The sequence below is a fragment of the Notamacropus eugenii genome, chromosome 6, assembly GCF_028372415.1.
Source record: "Notamacropus eugenii isolate mMacEug1 chromosome 6, mMacEug1.pri_v2, whole genome shotgun sequence".
Classification (NCBI taxonomy): domain Eukaryota; kingdom Metazoa; phylum Chordata; class Mammalia; order Diprotodontia; family Macropodidae; genus Notamacropus; species Notamacropus eugenii.
The window spans coordinates 6,833,156-6,852,410 of record NC_092877.1 but is presented as its reverse complement, the minus strand read 5'-3'; positions in this window follow the sequence as shown (position 1 = coordinate 6,852,410).

The window sequence follows — 19,255 nt, the reverse complement described above, 5'->3', positions numbered from 1 at the left end:
TCAGGACATGAGAACTGATGGCAGATCCAGTTTTTGTGTTTATCCTTCATTTTTGAAGAAAATCATGACATCAGAGAAATGATGACATGACTTGCACTTGACTTTGTTTTGAGTGAGGGAGGACTGCACGGGTCACCAATCTCACTTTCTCCTCTTAAGCCATCTGGGTCCAGTGACCAGATATTTTCATCAGGATGACTAGAGATGGCCCAGGATGCAATGGGAAACTTTGGCTTTTTTTGGCTAAGCAGATCCAGTGCCTAATAGAGTTCTGCTGGGTAGTGTGTGAATGAAGCAGGTGGAATGGAAAATGGGGTAGCCAAGAGACTTCTGTGCAGGGGGCTAGAGTAGAGAGAAGCAAGCCTGGTGGAGTGAAGGAACGTCTCATGCCCCATCTCTCCAACGGCATTGTCTAAAAACATGCCCCAGCTGTGGACATCTGAGGAGAAATATAGCTGAAATGGCAGCCTAGTGAGCAGTCTTCAGGACCTGGGTGGGCTTTCTGGAGCAGAGGCATCAGACAGATGTTAACTGATGAAAGACTACTCTCCTATAAGAGCTGTGCAGAGCTTTAGGACTCTTCTTATATGACTCAACTTGGAGAATCTTTAGCTTCAATCAGTCAATCAATGAGCCTTTATTAAAGACCTATTTTCCTCAAAGCTCATCTCAGGTGCCTCTCCTGCATGAGAACTTTCCAAATCCCCCCATCTGTCAGTCTCTTATATTAGGCTTTCTTGGAAATCTATGGGTTCTGGAGTTAGACGGAGACCCAGTCCAACCTTGTTTTAAAGGGGGAACATGGAGTTTAGAGACTGGAAATCTGAGTCAAAGGGAGTCAGAGCCAGAAAGGACCTTAAGAAGTTATATTTTCCCAAATCCTCATTTGGCAAACTGGAAAACTGAGATCCAAAGAATGGAAATCATGGAGGTATAGGGTGTTAAAGCGAGAAGAGAACTTGGTGGTCACATAGACCAGTACTTCTTAAACTGTGGGTCAGTATGGGTTCGAGAAAAACTTGGTAACAGTATAAGGTCTCTGAATGTGCAACGACCAAAAATTAATTAAAAAGCAAATGCGTAATGAATCTGAGGTGTTTCTGGCAGCACTTGCCTGTGTTACATGCCACAACTTCCCTGCAGCCTTGGTTCTAAGCACAAAACATGAACACTTTGCACTTCGTATGTTCTCAGGCAAACAGTGCCAACACTGCTGAAGTGCAAAAAGGGGTCATGAGTGGAAAAAGTTTAAGAAGCTCTGATGCGGACCAACGTTCTTATAGATGGGGAAATTGAAGCCCTGAGAATGGGATTCACCATGTCAGAGTATTATAGTCACAAAAGATGTCTGAGATCAATTGATTGAAAATTCTCATTTCATAGTATAGTGCTTTATAAACTGTATAAAGCATTGTTTAAGGTGAGGTATGGGCATTATTCTCAGTTTTACAGAGGGCCAGCCTTGATCCTCAGCTGTGGCATCTTGAATAACATTAAATGAAAAAGTATATACATATCTGTATATATTTATGTACATATATAGCAATCTCTATCTTTCTATGGAGAGGGAAAAGTAGTATAATTCCTGGTCAGAAACCTAGTTTGGTTCTGCTTCTGACATCTCATGGCTGTGTGATTTTGGGTAAGTCACTAACTTCTCAGGGTAACAGGTGATTCTTTCAATTTATAATTTGTAGATGTGTCTGTAGAGTGAATTTCCACTCTGGACATCTCCACCATTGATGAAATCCTAGTTCCATGACAAACATAGTCTAGATTAGGAAAGATGTCTCTCTAGGGGGACAGAAATTGTCTCCCTGACCACTGTACCATGATAGTGATCCTATAAACAGGCATATCCTTTTGTGAATCTCTCTCACCTCTCACTTTCTTAAGTCAGGTTAGTATGGTGGAAGGACCACTGTACTGGAAGTCAGGAAGACTTGTTTTGGAGTCCTGCCTCAGACATTCACTGGCTGTGTAACCCTGGACAGATCACTTGACTTTTCTGAGATTTTGAAGCCTCTTCTATAAGCTAGAAGTAATAAGAACGGGTCAGATCTACCTCACAGATTTGTGCCATGAGACACAGATGAGTAAAGTACTTTGAAAACCATAAAGGCAAATCAATGCTAACTATTTTTTGCCTGTAATCTTGTCTTTTCTATTAATTCTCTCCCCCCCCCCCCCAACTTTCATCCAAAAACGATAGACAAGTATAAAGCACCTACAATGTTTAAAGCATTGTGCTAGGTGATAGCGATACAAAGTCAAAGAGGAAAGTCCAAGATTGCTTTTTATTCTGGGGCAACATTCATAGAGTTAAGTATAGTTATCTCATCTCTCCTCTCCTCTCCTCTCCTCCTCTCTTTTTCTCTTTCTCTTCTCTGTTCTTCTCTCCCCCTCTCTCTCCCTCCTCACTGTCTTATTGCCTCCTCACACTTTCTACTGATCCTCCTTTTTTCCTGCTTCCATCTTTCTCCTCCCCACTACCATTTTCCTTACCTTCTCGTCCTCCTTCATCTCCCTCCCTTCCTCCTTCCTTACTTCCCCCTCTCTCTTTCTGCATTTGCGTGTTTCTGTCTCTTTACTTGTCTTTGAATCTGTCTGTCTTTCTGTCTCCATTTGTATCTCTCTTTCCCTCCTTTCTCTGTCCTCCTCTCCCTCCTCAATCTTGCCTTTCAGAGAACAAGGCTTAGACTCCAGCCCTGTGACCAGGATAAAAGCCACCAGACCATAAATCACCTCAGCCTCAGTTCCTTAACCTTGCCTATTAACCTCTCACACTGACTGGCATTAGGTGTTACGGGGAGCTCCTATAAATTACTCCACAATGGATTTATGAGCATCAACCCCATAAAGGAGGCTCTCTTCATCCTATCGCACTCCTCCCCTTGGCGTTTTTCAAAAACCAGGCAGGAAAAGCCTAATGATTAGGATCTGTGCCTGGCACCGGCCTGCTAAGGCCTCTCTGGCCCCTCCGCATCCTCAGGCTCCATTACAAGGGTCAGTCTGCAAGGCTGGTCAAGGGGCTGAGTGGATGCAATTGCACAGATGTGGAGGACAGCTCCACTGCACTCAACAGTGAAATAGCCTGAGAGGTGAGACGATAAGAAGCAGAACATTCTGGCTCAAAAATCTATGATACTATGATCTGTGAAATGGGTATAACCATACCAGCAGTACCTGTCTGAATCTATATCTTTAAGACATCAAAGTCTCATTAAAGTCTTAAAGCTAGTGAGGCTGTTTGAGTCCAGGTCCTCTGACTTCAGAACCAACTCCATGGATCCCATTGTACCATGTTGTCCTGCCTATAAAGAGCACTGCCATTCTGTGCACAGATCCAGGGCTCAGTGGCTTTCAGCAGTGAGGCTTGACTCTGAAGGGGCCTCTCACTAGCCACACAGTGGCAGCAATTCTCTGCACGCAGTACATTTCCTAAGGGCAGCCAGCTCTGGTACATTCGAGTCAGCATGGGAAGTCCCTACAAGGGTTACAAAGCCTTCGGCCATTGAACTGCAAAGGACTTCTGAAATCATTCCATTCAATCTTCTTATTTTATAGATGGGAAAACTGAGGCCCAGAGAGAGAAAGTCACTTACCAAGGGTCACGTAGGTAGGCGAAAAAGACTAGATTTGAACTCTTATCCTAGGAATCCAAATACATGTCTTGTTCTACTACTCTGTATTTAAGGAGTGGGTTGCGTATTCTTCATAGTCTATTAGGTTGATATAGAAAAAGGAACACAACAGGGAGCAGAGGAGAGAAGCTTCTCCTTCTCTTTCTTTAGTTTCTTATGACTCTGGAAAACAGAGTGAGGCTGAAGACTTTATACAACTGTAGCTCACTTAAATCCAGTTCACTCTCAAGTTATCACCCTCTGAAAATGGAGGATGAACAACAACTATGCCTGCAATTATAACAGCAGCAACTACTAGTATTCTATGACCACCACCACCACCACCATCACCACCACCACCACCACCATCACCACCACCACCACCACCACCACCACCACCATCACCACCACCACCACCACCACCACCATCACCACCACCACCACCACCACCACCACCATCACCACCACCACCACCACCACCACCACCACCACCACCACCACCATCACCACCACCACCACCACCACCACCACCATCACCACCACCACCACCACCACCATCACCACCACCACCACCACCACCACCACCACCACCACCACCACCACCATCACCACCACCACCACCACCACCACCACCACCACCACCACCACCACCACCATCACCACCACCACCACCACCACCACCACCACCACTACTACTGCTGTTTTGCTCCTACTTTCCTGACTCTGGGGGAGAGAGTGAGGCTGATGGCTCTATCCCACTTATATCCAATTCATGAGTAAGTCAAGACATCACCCTCATGATGTCATTGGTCCTCTTAGAGAATGAAGGATGAAAAACAAGCACTGCCTTCCTGAGTATAAATGAGAGACTCCAGCAGCCTTCTCACTTCTTGTCTTGGCATAGCCTGTCTCCCATATATACTGGAATGCATCCTCACTTCATTTCCATGACAGAATTCCTGGCTTCCTTCAAAGAAAAGATCGAGCGCTCCTTCCTAGCTGAGATTTTTCCTTTCTCTATTAGCACCTCTCTTCCTTTTGTTAATTGCATATGTAAAAAAAGCAGTGAATAGAAGGCTGGCCTCTGAGTTAGGAACTTGGGGGTGTAAATGCTATTTCTATAACAAACTGGCTATTGCGACCCTGCATAAGTCACTTAACTTTTCATAGTTCCAGGAGAGTCTAAGACTATAAGCTGCTTGGTAGATGCCGATCTGCACTGGTAGAGGAGTTTTTCCCACTAGGAGTTTCCTATAAAAATAAGATTATGGGTCTGATAAAAAACAAGCAAACAAACAAAACTCCAGCTCTATATGGTTTGTATCTCCCTATCAGTATACTTGGAGAAGGAAATGACAAGCCACTCCAGTATCTTCCCCTGCTCCCCATTAGCATAGGATCATCAATCAATCAGTAAAAATTTATTAAGTGCCTACTTTGTGCCAGTCATGATGCAAAGCACTAAAGATACAAAAAAAGAGGTAAAAGACAGTCCCTAACCTCAAGGAGGCTACAATCTAATGGGGAGACAACATGCAAACAGATACTCTCACTCCAGTATCTTTACAAAGAAGATTCTATGAACAGACCATGGGGTCATGAAGTGTTGGACACAATTGAACACCAGCCATCAGAGTACCTGTTGTATTCCCTCTGTGGAATGGTTTCTCTTTCAGGACAAGGGCTATCTCGTTCTGGCTTTGTATTCTCAGCATCCAGCCAACTGCTTAAGGTAAAGTAGGTGCTTTCATGTTTGTTGAAAGGAATTGCAAAATTGTAAAAGGGTAGGGACACTGGTAGCAGTTCAGTCTCATCTCTGACACTTATTACCTGTGTGACCTTGGGCAAGTCAATCTCTCTGAGTCTCAGTTTCCTAACCTGCAAATTGGGGGTGGGGGGTGGGGGGTTGTATTCAATGACCTCTAAATTCCCTTCTTGTTCCAAATCTATGATCCTTGAATTGAATAATAGAAAACCTCTTCCTCTCCCTCTTCTGCTCAGGGTGGAATAACTGGGTTCTAAAAGACTATTTTAGTGTTTAGACTTGGACAGATCCTACCAAGTTAGGAAAGTCTCTAGGACTAGCCTGATAATCTAAGTTCAGAGAGACTCCATACCATATTGGCCACAGAGGGATGAATCTTTAGTGACAGCAGCATTCCAGCCCCACCGACTAAATAAATCACAGAGGGGTTGCAATCTACACATGTGGACAGCCTACCACAAGGAAATCACAGAGCCTTAAAATATTGATGTATTGCAGTAAGTCATCCTGAGGACACCAGCAGTGAGGATGGATGCCATTAGTTGTATCAGGGAGGGAAACATCTCTGCTTTCAGTCTGTGTGGGAAAATCCCCAGGAAGTACCCTCCTCAGTACAGTAGCATCTGTTCCATTCCAGCCACATGCTCCTGCCAGTAACACTCAACATCTTCTAACTGACTACACACCAAATGTTCCCACTTGGGACTGAAAGTTGAAATCTGGGATGCCCAAGTTTTCCCTCCAAGGACACTGACAAGCCCATGGACCCTCCTCTTCTGGAGCTGGGATTTCTTACCTTTCCTCCCAAAGGCTCTGAGTCAAGGACAGGACACTAATTATGTGTGTGTGTGTGTGTGTGTGTTTGTGTTTGTGTTTGTGTGTGTGTGTGTGTGTGTGTGTGTGTGTGTGTGTGTGTAGGAGAAGTGCAGGGCTTCCTGGGACCCCACATTAGAAACAGCTGGCTGAGCTTACCAGACAGGGAGTGGCACTCCAGGCTGAGCCTGGTGGGGGTTCCAGGCTCCTAGATCAGGCAGAGCCACAGGGCACATGCTCCCCAAATGGCCTGGCTCTGAGACTTTGCTTCTCATAGTCATAGTAGCTTTAGGTTAATGAGTAAGGAATCCATTGTGCCAAGTTTAGAGTCAATTTTTAGGACTCTAGAGGTAAAAAGGATGTTAAAGCATGAGATTTCAGGCCTGAAAGGGATATTATATACTGAACAGAGTGGAAGAGACCGTAGTAACAGAATGTTAGAACTAGGAGGAATGCCTAGAACATAGAATGTCAGAGCTGGAAGGGACCTGAGACATAGAATGTTTCAGTCGGGAGTGATCTTAAAATAGAATGTGAGAGACCTTAGAACATAAAATGTCAGAGCTGTGAGGGACCTTAGAACATGGAATGTCAGAGCTGGGAAGGACTTTAGACAGAATGATAGAAAACGGAATATCCAAAGTCATAGCTATCGCAGTGTTGTGAAGGAGCCAGATCATATTGAGAAGAGACTGTTAACTGGGAAATCAGTATAAGCTATAAATCAAATCTCCATTTGTTGTTTTGTGGATTTTATAGACTTTAAGTGGTGGAGAAAATGTTGCTGCAGATTGAACTTAAAAGTGTACCTTGATCATATTTTCCTTTGGAAAAGTGGTTGTTAAACATTTACCCCCAGATCCTTGGTCATAAGAAATCTTAGAAGAAAAATCAGAATCTTATTTAATATCCCCATTTCACAGAGGAAGAAACTCAGGAAAAGGAATCAAGTTGGCCAAAGTTACATAGCTAGTTAGTGGAACGACTAGTGGAAGCAATTCTTTGCTAAGGTATGCTAACTCAGTCTTTCAGACAGCCCAAGCATGTCTCTGAGTCCATGGTCACATAGACTTCCGTACTGTGGTGCTTAAGTTGAACGACTCCAGGCAGAGGCCAAATGGTGGGGACATGCTTGCCTTCTTCATTCAACACCTCTTCTTTTCCTGCCCCACTGAGTTCTACTGTTCCTGTCTTCTTCCTCTGGGAGTCCACACATGAGAAAATAGAGGATGTAAATAAAACTTATCTTTCAAGTCCTATGTCCAGTTACAAAAGGGACAAACCAGCATAATGAACCCCGTAGAACTGGTGAGGCAAAGGAACCAGACCCATTCAGTTCAGATTCAGCCTTAGTTTCTGAACTCATAGTCTCAGTTTCTTTCCATAAAACTTGGGCAATCACCTTTAAAAAACATTTTCTAGGTGCTCTGTTCCAGGGTGGGAATGGGGGGAGTAGGGCGGCTCTCCTGTGTGTTGGCCGCTTCTGTGACTTTGCACAGTCCCCCTCCTTAGCTCCTGATCGTGGAATTCCTAGCTTCCTTTAGCACATAGCTTGGGGGTAACTTTCCTAGGTCTCATTTGACTCTCTGGATTTCTTTCTCCACCAAGACCCCACAGCATCTTCACCCTGGAAGATGCTGCTACCCCTGAAACATTGTCACTCTGGAAGATCCCTCCCATCCATGGACCTCTTCTTTTGATTTGGGCAGTTTCTCCCAGAATAACCTCCATTTGAAGGAAATGATCAGTCAGCCATTTTCACTCCCGTATTCCTTTCTGGGGCCAACTCCAGACCTTCTAGACTTCTTACTCCACCAGGATCTCCTGGGGATACCTTCTCACCTCCCCACCCCCACTTGTCGCTATCCTTTTAAGTGTGATCCCCATTAGAATGTAACACAAGGGAAGGGACTATTTTTCGTTTAGTTTTTTTGGGGTTGTATCCCCAACCCTTACCGCATTGCTTGGCACATAATAAAAGCACTTAACAGATTCTTGTGGACTCCACTTGACATTGATTTTTCCCTCTTAAAATTGTTTCACATTGCTTTGCATCTGTTTTGTGCTCATTTATTTGTATACACATTATAATGAACTAGTAGCATACACACTCCTTGACAGCAATGACTATTTTGTTTTTGTATCCTTGTCTCTGCAGAGGCAGTGGGTCAGAGTGGAGAAGGAACTGGCCTCAGTCAGGTAAACCTGGGTTCAAGTCCCGTCTCTGATACACACAGACTGAAAGATCCTGGGTAAGTTGCTTAACCTTTTAATGCCCCCAGGCAACTGTTCAAAGAACAGGTGCTGAAGTGCATTGATGGAGAATTTCCTTCCCAGGAGATTAAAGGTCATTTCCAAAATTTTGGGCCTAGTCTTGCTCATGGTGAGTGCTTCAGAAATTCATATTTCATTCAATGTTACTGAAGCCAACATGAGTTAAATGTAGCCCCATTCATCAGGGCTTTCCTCCCTGGGAGAGGAGACACCTCACTGAGAGATGAAAAGCATTCAGTCAGTTCCAGTGTGGAATAGTCTTCCCAGCTCATGGTGAGTGAACGTGTGTGTATGTGTGTGTGTGTGTGTGTGTGTGTGTGTGTGTGTGTGTGTGTGTGTGTGAGAGAGAGAGAGAGACAGACAGACAGACAGACAGACAGTCAGACAGAGAGACACAGAGGGAGTGACAGAAAAGGAAACAGAGACAGAGAGACAGTAATAGAGATAGACATAGAGAGACATGCAGAAAGAGACAGACAGACAGGTGGAAAGAGAGATAGACTGAGACAAAAAAAGATAGAGATGGGGAGAGAGCAATCAAGAGATACAGAAAGAGAAAAAGCAAAGAGAGAAACATAGAGACAGGGACACATACATATAGACAGACAAACAGACAAAGAAATACACACAGAGAGAAACACATGGAGAGACAGAGAACCCAGATCCAGAGGTCATAAGGTAGGAGAGATACAGTCAGTGACTTTAGGAAGCACGTCCTGCTTTCCTTAGAGGTCATCTAGTCCCACATTGTTAATTTACAAATGAAGAAACGGATTCCTAGTTATAAGCATCTATGACTAGAGATGTTAGAATGTTGGAATCAGCATAACCTGATTTCAAATCCCACCGAAGACACTAGTTGTGTGATTCTAGGCAAGTCACTTCAGCTTTCTTTCTCAGCTTCCTCATCTGTAAACCTGGGAGTGATAACAGTACCCAGAGTTGTAATAAAGACAGAATGAAACAATATTTGTAATGTTCTTTGTGACCTGTATAACTGTATATAAATGCCTTATATGATTATATGCTATATAATTTATACAAATGCTCGATAATGAGGATTTATCAAGCATTTACCATGCTCCAGACACTGGGGATCACATCTCTCTCCTCAAGGGACTCACAATGATTGGTTTAGTGACTTGCTCAAAGTCCCATGGGTAACAGGTTATGGAGCCAGTGAGGTCCTACGACATCGAAACCAGCACATTTCCCCACTGCACCATGTTCTCTCTGGGCCCAGAAGAAAGAACCAGATGCAATAAGTGGAGGCTTTGGGGAGGCCAGTTTTGCATCAAACTTCCTAAAATAGTCCTAATAGAACTATCCCAAAGTGAAGTGGGCAGCCCTGAGAGGTAGGTGCTGCCCTGTGATTTGAGCATAACTTCTTGTTGGTTATGTGGTAGAGTGAATTCCTGTTCTGGTTAGAGTAGATGGCTGGTCTCTAAGGCCCCTTCTAATTTGGAAATCCTTGGGTCTTTGACTCTTTTGGCTTCTCCCTGCCATTTTTACACAAAGTCCATTATGATATCAAAAAGAGCTCTCATTTCTATGGTGCTTTCAGGTTTAGGAAAACAAAACAATCCTTGGAGTCAAGGTATACAAGCATAATTTTCATTTTATAGTTGGGAAAACTGAGGCTCAGAAAGGCAGCCAGTCAGTAAATAACAATTTTTATTAAGTTCTTCTGTGTACAAGCACTTCATTTGGTGTTAAGGATAGAAAGGAAGGCCAAAGGACAGCCCCTGCCCTCAATGACCTTACATTCTAATGGGGGAGAAAATATGTAAATAACAGGGTATCTACAAGATTTACAGAGCAGAAGGAAAGTTGTGTTTGCCCTTCATTCTTGAGAGGACTATGACGTCAAGGAGAGGATGACATGACTTGCAGTTGACTTTGATTTGAATGGAGGGCTGTGCAACGTCACCAGCCTCACTTTCTCCTCCAGAGGCATCTGAGTCCAGTGTCCGTATATTTATCAGGACAACTGGAGATGGCTCAGGATGCATTGGGAGACTCTGATCCTTTTAGGCTAAGTCCTGAAAAGGCCTTGAAAAAACTTGAAAAAGTTCTCACTTTGAGTGAGGTAATACCCATTCAGTGAAGAGGTCTCTGTTAGAAGTTAATCAAGGGATGACCTCTTTAATAAAAAAAATCAAACTGGGAAGGGTAGGCCCTCAGGGTTCCTAGCCAAAAGAGTACTACTATTAAGTAGTCTGAGAGGAAAGGCACTGGGGGAGTGGTGATGGGAGTCTAGGGGAGAGTGACTTGCCCACAATTACGCAACTATTTATATGTGTTGGTTTTGAATTCATGTTCCCTGATGTCACATCCAGACAGTGTAGAACAGAAAAAAAAGTCATGGCATTGGAGTCAGAGGCCCCAAGTCCAAATCCTTTTTCAGTAGACCAAGCTGCCTCCAGCATGACTTCGAATCCATCAATCCAAAAGACTTTATTAAACACTGACTACATGCTAGGCAGGGTGGAGGTGTGACAGAAGACAGAAAAATGGAAACAACCCCCATTTTCAATGAGCTTTTATTCTAGCAGGGCACATAGAGGCTGAAAAGTGTGGCTGCAGAAAAGAAGTCTTTTGTCTGCCTTGCCTGGGTGACATTAAGGATGAGCACCTAGAAGCTGAGTTTTTTTTTAAATAAGGCTGATTGTTTTTGAGTTATGTCAGTTGTATCTGTGACTGCATTTGGGGTTTTCATGGAAGACATATCGAACTGGTTTGCTATTTACTTCTCCAGCTTATTTTACAGATGAGGAAACTGAGGCAAAAAGGTTTTAGGATTTACCAGGATCACATAGCTAGTAAGCATCTGGGATCATATTTGAACTCGGGTCTTCCTAACTCTAGAACCAGCAGTCTACCCACTGTGCCACCTAGCTGCCCCTTAGGTTTACTAAGTGTTTTCCTTCTGCACTACATTATCTTATTGGAACCTCCCAACAACTCTGTAGGGCAGGTACTACAGGCATTATGATGTACATTTCAATGGTGATTACGCCTTACTCCAGCTCAAACACATTATGTAGTACCATTCCGCCTATTTCATTCCCCATCACCATACCTTTGCTTAGGCTGTTCCTTCTACCTGGAAGGTGCTCTCTCCTCACGTCTGCCTTTTTAAATACCCAGCTCTATCTAAGGTTCAACTCAAGCACTGCCATCTATGAGGCCTCTCTTGAATCTCCTAATTCTTAATACTTCTCTTATTCCTTTTTATTTATTTTACATTCACTTTGTATTTACTTATCTGGGTACAATATATTCTCACTGAATCAAATATAAGCTTTGTAAAGGCAGGATGTATTTTGTTTTTGTCTTTGTATGCCTAAGTATGTTTTACTGTGCCTGGCACATAGATACTTAATGCTTATTGAATGGAGGATGGGGAAATTGAGACTCAGAGAGATGGATTTCTTGATATAACGCAGGCTAAACTCTAGTTTTGTTTTTTTTATTAGCACTAGTTGGGATTGACTTCCTCCTGTCCCCAAGGCTGTCTCCCTAAATGACTGCCCAAAGGAAGAACAGAGTAGTCACCCCAAATGGAGAAAGGGCTGATAGCCCTGTACCCTGAGAGGCTGAAGGGAACACTTCAATCCTATTTCTTGAGAGTCAGGTTTTCTTTGTTCTCCAAGCAGAAAGGGGCTTCTTGCAGCTGTTCAGCCTGTGAAAGGGAAGGAGCAAGCTCTGGTCTTACTCTAAGCCCCTCCTAACCCAAGGTCAGAGACTGGGAAGGAGGAAAACCCCAAAGAGCCTAATGCTCTAATAGGGGCCATTTCCTCCAGCTTATTGCTTGGGCCCTGAGCAAAGGAGAACAACCTGGAAGAAAAGGACACCAGACAGATCCAGGGATTAGTCCTCTGTTTGGGTGAAGAAAATACCTTGAGGCAACTTTTTCTTTTTCTTTCTTTCTTTCTTTCTTTCTTTCTTTCTTTCTTTCTTTCTCTCTTTCTTTCTCTCTTTTTCTTTCTTTTCTCCTTCCTTCCTCCTTCCCATCTTTCTTTTTTGCTTGTTTTGTTTCTTTGGAGGGATGGCTCAGACAAAAATCTGTCATTTAGAATGACTCCCCCCCCCCCCCCAACAACACCTGGGATCACTGAAAATAAAGCAAGATTTCTTAATGAACTTTTTTTTTTAAAGGTGGTGGTGGAGGGGAGGATGGGAGTATCCATAACTTCCATTTTCCCACACTCTTCTATGGGTCCCCTCACACACCCAGCTTTCCTTAAAGGGGCTTTAGGGAGAATGAATTTTCTATTAACGGGACAATGCCCTATTAATCTCAAGAGGGATTTGAACTTGGCAGAGTTTCAGCCGTTTGATTTAAAGATTATTTTGATGGAAAGAAAAGAAAAACACTAGGAAAACACACAAAGACACATAGAGAGAAGAGATCTAGAGCGACAGAGAGACCCACACGGAGAGAAAAATGGGGGAGAGAAGAGAGAAAGAAATAGAAGGCAAACTGACAGAAAAAAAGGGAGGGGGAATGAATAAGACCGAAGAGAGACAATCTAGAGATCCGTGGAGAGACAGAACCAGTGAGAGATACTGAAGGAGACTGGGAGGCATAGACAATGAGAGAGATACAGAGATAGACAAAAAGAGAGCGGTAAAGAGAGGAACGAGACGTAAAAGCGAAGAGAGAGGCAGAGCCACTCGGAGTCGCGTCTCCCTAGGCGCTGGGAAGCCTTGCAGAGCTGGGAAAGCCAAGTCCGAGGGGGCTCACTCTTTTGCTGTCCTCTTTCTCCCTCCCCCCCTTCCGTCGCACAAAAGACCGGCTTCCCACATACTTCGTGGGGATGGCCATTTAAGTTAAAGTTTTGTTTACCTTATAGGAAAGTTAATTAGCTCCCTTTGATCTTGCCGAGCAAACCGCACAGGGAATTTTGCCCCAGAAAGCGTACACACGAAAGCATGCAGCCCTCTACCCCCCAGCAGAGACGTTCATTAAAAAATCCGTTTCCATTTTTAATTTCAGCAAAGGCTTCTCCGCGTCCCGGGGAGTCCGGGAGGAGCTCGCCGAGGTCCCCGGGGCTGGGCAGACTACGGAGCTGCACCAGAGACCGCGCAGCTTGGCCTGGGACCCACAACGCGCCGGCTTCAGTCATCCAGCCCCCCCACCCAGTCCTCCAACCCTTCAGTCTTAGCCTCTATTTCTCCCCCCCCCCCACCCCCATCCCGGACCGAGAGCTCTGGGCGAAATTTTCTAAAACCCTCCCCACCCCTCACCCCCGCCCCGCCCCAGTACCCTCAATCATCCAAATCTGAAGTCCATGGCTTCTCAAGTTGGCCCTGTTCAACTCAGATCCACACAATTCAATTCGGAAACAGCTATACTCTGGATGATAGAAACAAAAATCCAGACAGTTCCAACATGGATTGAAAATCTAAAACAGACGGAGGAGAGCCGGGAGAGACAGTGTTGGGATTTTTTTTTTTTTTTGAGGAATTTCTAAAGAAATAGTAAGAAATGATATCTTTGGAGTGTAGATTTCCACCTGGAGGGGACCTTCAAGATGTCATGCCTTACCCATATTGTTCCCTCACCTTTCCAGCGACCTTCAGGTCCTACTGGGCTTCATCCCTTGAGCTAGTCAACTCAGAGAGAGCCCGTGGGACAAGGCAAAGATTTTTCGAAGGCGAGTTCTCCGTCATCGGTCCGGACCCTCCTTGTCTTGGGTGATCCTGGGCAGGATATGGGGCTGGAGACAATGTGAGAGATCATTCTAGCTCAGGTCCATCATTTAACAGAGGAGGAAACTGAGTCCCAGATAGATTAAGGGAATCCTCCAACGTCATATAATTAATTAGCGAGAGAGGTGGGATTATAAAGCCGTCAGACTCCTAATACTGCGCCCTTTCCCCCAGCCGCACCCAGGTGCCTCGGATACAGAGGAAGGCTGCTCTTAGGGGCATTAATTTCCAACCCCAAACAACTCGCGGACCTCTGCCCTGCCTGCGTGAATTTCGTCCTCGGCGGATCAGAATGCAAAAGCAGAAGAGAAAACGGACCGCTCGCCCTAGTCGTGGCCCTGAGAGCAGTCAGAGCCACCGAGGGTCTGTAACGGGTTGTGCACCCTGGGGTGCATACACACTTCTGTAAACAAAAGGTTTTACTTAAGAGGCACATTGTAGACGTACGGAGGCACGTGGACGTAGCATCAGGGTGGGGAGAGGTTTTGCTTTCCTGCGCTTCTAAACCTTTGGAGATAGGTGCGCTGTCTTTGGATCAGCATTAAATGGACGGGTTCTGAGAGATCTCACCCTGCGTCCCCCAGCAGCAACAATAACGCCGGGGAAGCCCAGTTGAGGGTTGGACCAGGGCTGGGCAATGGAGAAGGCTGGCATTCGTTGCCACTTTCTGGGGTTAGTTTGGACGAAAACTCCCCGATCGGGAAGGATTGCACAGTTCCCCTAGTCTAGTGAATTGCGGATTTGAGCCCTTAAAATGAGCCTTCGAATTTTCCTCACCTCCTTTCGGTAATTAATGGAGGTGGATCCCAGAGAAGAACCCCTATGGACCTGCAAAGAAAAGGCGTTTCAGAAGGTGGCATCCCAACCGCGTGCGGAAACCCTGGCCCTCGCCGCGATCAGGGCCCCGAACGTGCCTGCTCCAAGTTCTGCCCGCGGCCCGCGGCCCGCGGCCCACTGCCCCTCCCAGAGGGAAGCCCCTTTCCTCCTTTCCTCCTAAGGGCCAGGTCAAAGCAACCCGGCCTACCGTCCTGGAACGACGGTTTCCCCTAGAAGTCCTAAGTCAAATAAAATAGAAAAAAAAAATTATCTGTCCCCAGAAGCGGATGGTTTCCTGACACCCTTCTCTTTGGAGTCAGAGTATCTGGCTACAAACTAAGCGCGTGCGCCTAATTTTCACAAGATCGAAGGGGTTTCTTTGAAATGCATTCTCCCCTCCCATGGACTCTGCTAAATCCTTTCCCAGGTTGCCAGGCTAGGCCAGATCTCTGGAGGTCCCAGTTCTCTCTCCCCTTCCTTTCCCATTTCAAAGCCAAACTTTTCTCTTGTATCCGGGTTTCCTTCTCCGAAGCAAACGGGAAGACAGAGAGGCCCAGCCCCGCTTTATCCACAGTGGTTGTTGGGGCAGGGACCTGAGTGAAGCGCTCAGAATCTTTCCAATGGAACTGGGGGTCCCAGGCCCCCAGCTCGCTGGCTAGAGTGGAAATGGAGAGAGAGAGAGAGAGAGAGAGAGAGAGAGAGAGAGAGAGAGAGAGAGAGAGAGAGAGAGAGAGAGAGAGAGAGAGAGACAGACAGAGAGACAGAGACAGAGAGACAGAGACAGAGAGACAGAGACAGAGAGAGACAGAGAGAGACAGAGAGACAGAGAGAGACAGAGACAGAGAGAGACAGAGACAGAGACAGAGACAGAGAGACACAGAGAGAGAACCTTGGCAGAAGGATGCAAACTACAGTAGGCACAGAGGGTCAAGGAACCGGCTCGTCGGTATTTTTCTGGGCCAGGTCTTTGTTAACGAACAGCTCTTGGAGTGAGGAAAGGGAGGAGGGGAAAAAAATAATAATTTGCCCCTACCTTTGTCAGTTGGAAAGAAATGGGGGAAATGGCTCCCAAAGTGACTCTGACCTGCACTGCCTGCCCAGCGCTTCTTACCTTACATTGGAAACATCGTACCTCTACATTGGAAACACAAACAGCTTGGAGCAATTCTGTCCAAACGGCCCCAAATGTTAACCATTCCAGCGCAAAGATCAGGTTTCTGGCTAAGCTTGGACGGTCCTATCACTTGGGTTTCTCTCTCTCTCTCTCTCTTTTTAAAACTATGTATTCTTATGTTTCCAATCGTCAGACAGACTTTTTTTTTTTCATCTTTGGTGATTCTTTCTGGCTGTAGGAAGGACCGGGATTGTCCAGGAAGGCCGCACTCCGGGACAATTAAGCTTTCACTGGAGCAGGCTAAGTAAGGTTGGATGATTTGCTGTGGTCACTGCCCGTGCGCTTTTTCTCTCTCGCCTCACCCCCACCCCTTTTAATATTGTTGCAGATACATAAAGTTTACTGCCGCGCAGTAAATATGTCAGCCCCGGCCAGGGAGTTGGCTAATAAAGAACTTAGAGGTATTATTGATGGGAAAGATAATGTTTTCAATAAGGTTGGAGCTTTACTTCCAGCGAAGGGAGCACAGACCATTCTACTCTGCCCGGCGCCCAGTCTCCTTTCGGAAAAGACCACCAATTGGCTCGGGGCGATCTCTAAATAAGCGAATTCTTCCGATCTTCGGCTTGTTAGGGGATCACCCCCCCCCCCCATTTTGAAGCTTCTTAATTTAAAAAAAAAAACCCACAATTTTATCTGATACCTTTAAAAATAGAAACAAAACATCACAGTCTTATCTGGAAATACTTCCCTAGTCTCCAGATTGAACCCTCCTTTATAACAAAGAAAAAGAATTAAGCAAAGATACCCCATAGGGTGATCACTTCTGGTAACGTACATAACACTCTATCCTGGTAATTCACCTTCAGAATTGAGGTGGATCTTATTACCGATTCTACTGAGAGGGCATGTTAGATTTTTTTTGGTCAGTTACTAGATTCAAGACACTTTTAATTTTTAAGTTTTTAAAAAATTAGCTTTTATTGATATTTTGCTTTTAAGTTGCCTAAGTTTCTCTGTCTTTCTCACAGAGAACCATCCCATATAACAAAGAATTTTCCCGTCTTCATCTTGAGAAGATCTGTCCTTTAAAATGACCTTTTAGACATTCCAGAAATGGGCAGATTAATCAGGAGCCCAGAGGATCCTTTTCACACCAAACATGTCTAGGGCTTGGGGTTGACTTTTCCTCCTTTCCTTGAAGTCAGAAAAAAATCACATTTCAGTGGGAATCTGTTTTTTTTCTTTTTAATTACCAAGGAAGGTTAATTTATTTTATTTTTGTCTTACCCATTTAGAGACTTTTCATCCCTATTTTCTTTATTTTACTTTTGAAACCCAGTGATTTGGGTCAGAGGGGCCCCATCCATCCCAGTCTTCCTCCCTGTTCATTCATTTTGGTTCCCAGGGCCATGCCATATCGACATACCCTGCCACCCCCTCATCTGGTGTTAATGTGTCTGTCAGATGGGTTGGCCTTCAGAATTCCATGCTCATTTACCATTAATTAAATGCATCATTATAAATTGTGTATGCGTTTTAGGGGGGAAAAGATACAAGACCAGCTTAGAATATTGAAGTGTTTTCCTCAATCACTTTCAGTTACACAAGCCACATCTGCTCTGAAGATTAACTGTGAGGCCAAAGCACTGGGTTACTTGCCTTTGTTAGCTTACCCCAGAAATCAGCAACCCCAAATTACAGGTTAGCTGGGGGAAGCCAAGGCAGTGGTTATTTTCAATCATAATTATTATTACGGCTTATGAGGAAACTCAAGTGTTACCCAGAACTTGGGAGCTAAAGAGAGACTGTAAAGTTAGGATACTCAATCCCTGCCCCCAGAAAACCTGTAATCATTATGGGGGGGGGGGCACTGACATAATGAAAATTTTGGATTTAACTCACATCTCCCTAGCAATGGGGACTGACCATCCTGATGTTGAAGATTTGGAGGTATTTGTGGGCTGAGCTTGGTGAGGAGTGGAGGTGGGAGGTTAGGAGTAGGATGTTGTTGCTCATGGCTGGGCCCAAAAAGATGACCTCAGAGTGTTTTAGTTTGCATTTGTACCTTGGACTTGGCTAGAAATGGGTGGAGGTGGGGTTAAAGAGTGGCAGGCAGAGAAAAATCAAAATGATGGCAAATTGGGGAAAGATGACCTCTACTTCCCCTCAGTCCAGCTTAGTGGGTTGATTAGGACAGCCCAGCCTTCTGGGGTAAGGAGGGGGGGGAGAGGAATAAAGAGACTCATCATGGAACCATTCTAGAGATCAAAGCCCATCCCTAGGCCTGTGACAGAATTCTAGGTAAAGCCTCCCCTCTGACCTGTCACAATAGTAACCTGAGATTTGGCCTGGTGGCTGAGCAGGAGGACACTCGCCCATTCTCCAAAGTTATAACAAAGCAAAGGAGACAGATCTTGGCCAGGGGTCACTCCAAAGTTTTGATGTGTAATTGCAAGCAATTCCCAACTTGGATCAGGAAAATTGGAGAGGTTGGCAGGAAAGGGTTTGGGGGGGGGAGAGAGAGAGAAAGAGAGAGAGAGAGAGAGAGAGAGAGAGAGAGAGAGAGAGAGAGAGAGAGAGAGAGAGAGAGAGAGAGAGAGAGAAAGTAGTGTGGGAGGAACGGTGCCTGTTTATTTTATAAGATTTTTTTTTTTGAGCAGACTGGGCTTGAATTGCAATGTGGCTCTTATTCTGATAGTACCAGGGGCCCTCTTGTTATGCTGAAAAAGTCTCCGGTGTACAGTGGTCTCAGGGCTGCCCCGTGGACTCATCAGATTAATGAAACCCAGGAAAACTAAACAGCTCATTTATGACAAGAAACTCCTTAGGGGTTAGGGGAAGCCTGCTGTCTGCAGCTCCTACAACCATGATGGACAGAAGCTGCTGGCTTCTGGCATTCAGGAACTGGCCACAAGAAAATGGCCTGGTCTTCTTAGGTATGTCTGTCTTTATCAAATCTTTCAGAAGGAGGCCCCAAGCTATCTTTGCCTTTGGGAGCTCTCAGAAAAAATACTAAAGCAGGGTAAGGTCAAGGTCACATTGAATTAATAGCAGTAGCTAGACCGGTTCCCTGGTCCCTACCCTATTCCCCCCAGTCCCCTCATTTGCTTTGGGAGTTCTTTGTAGGGG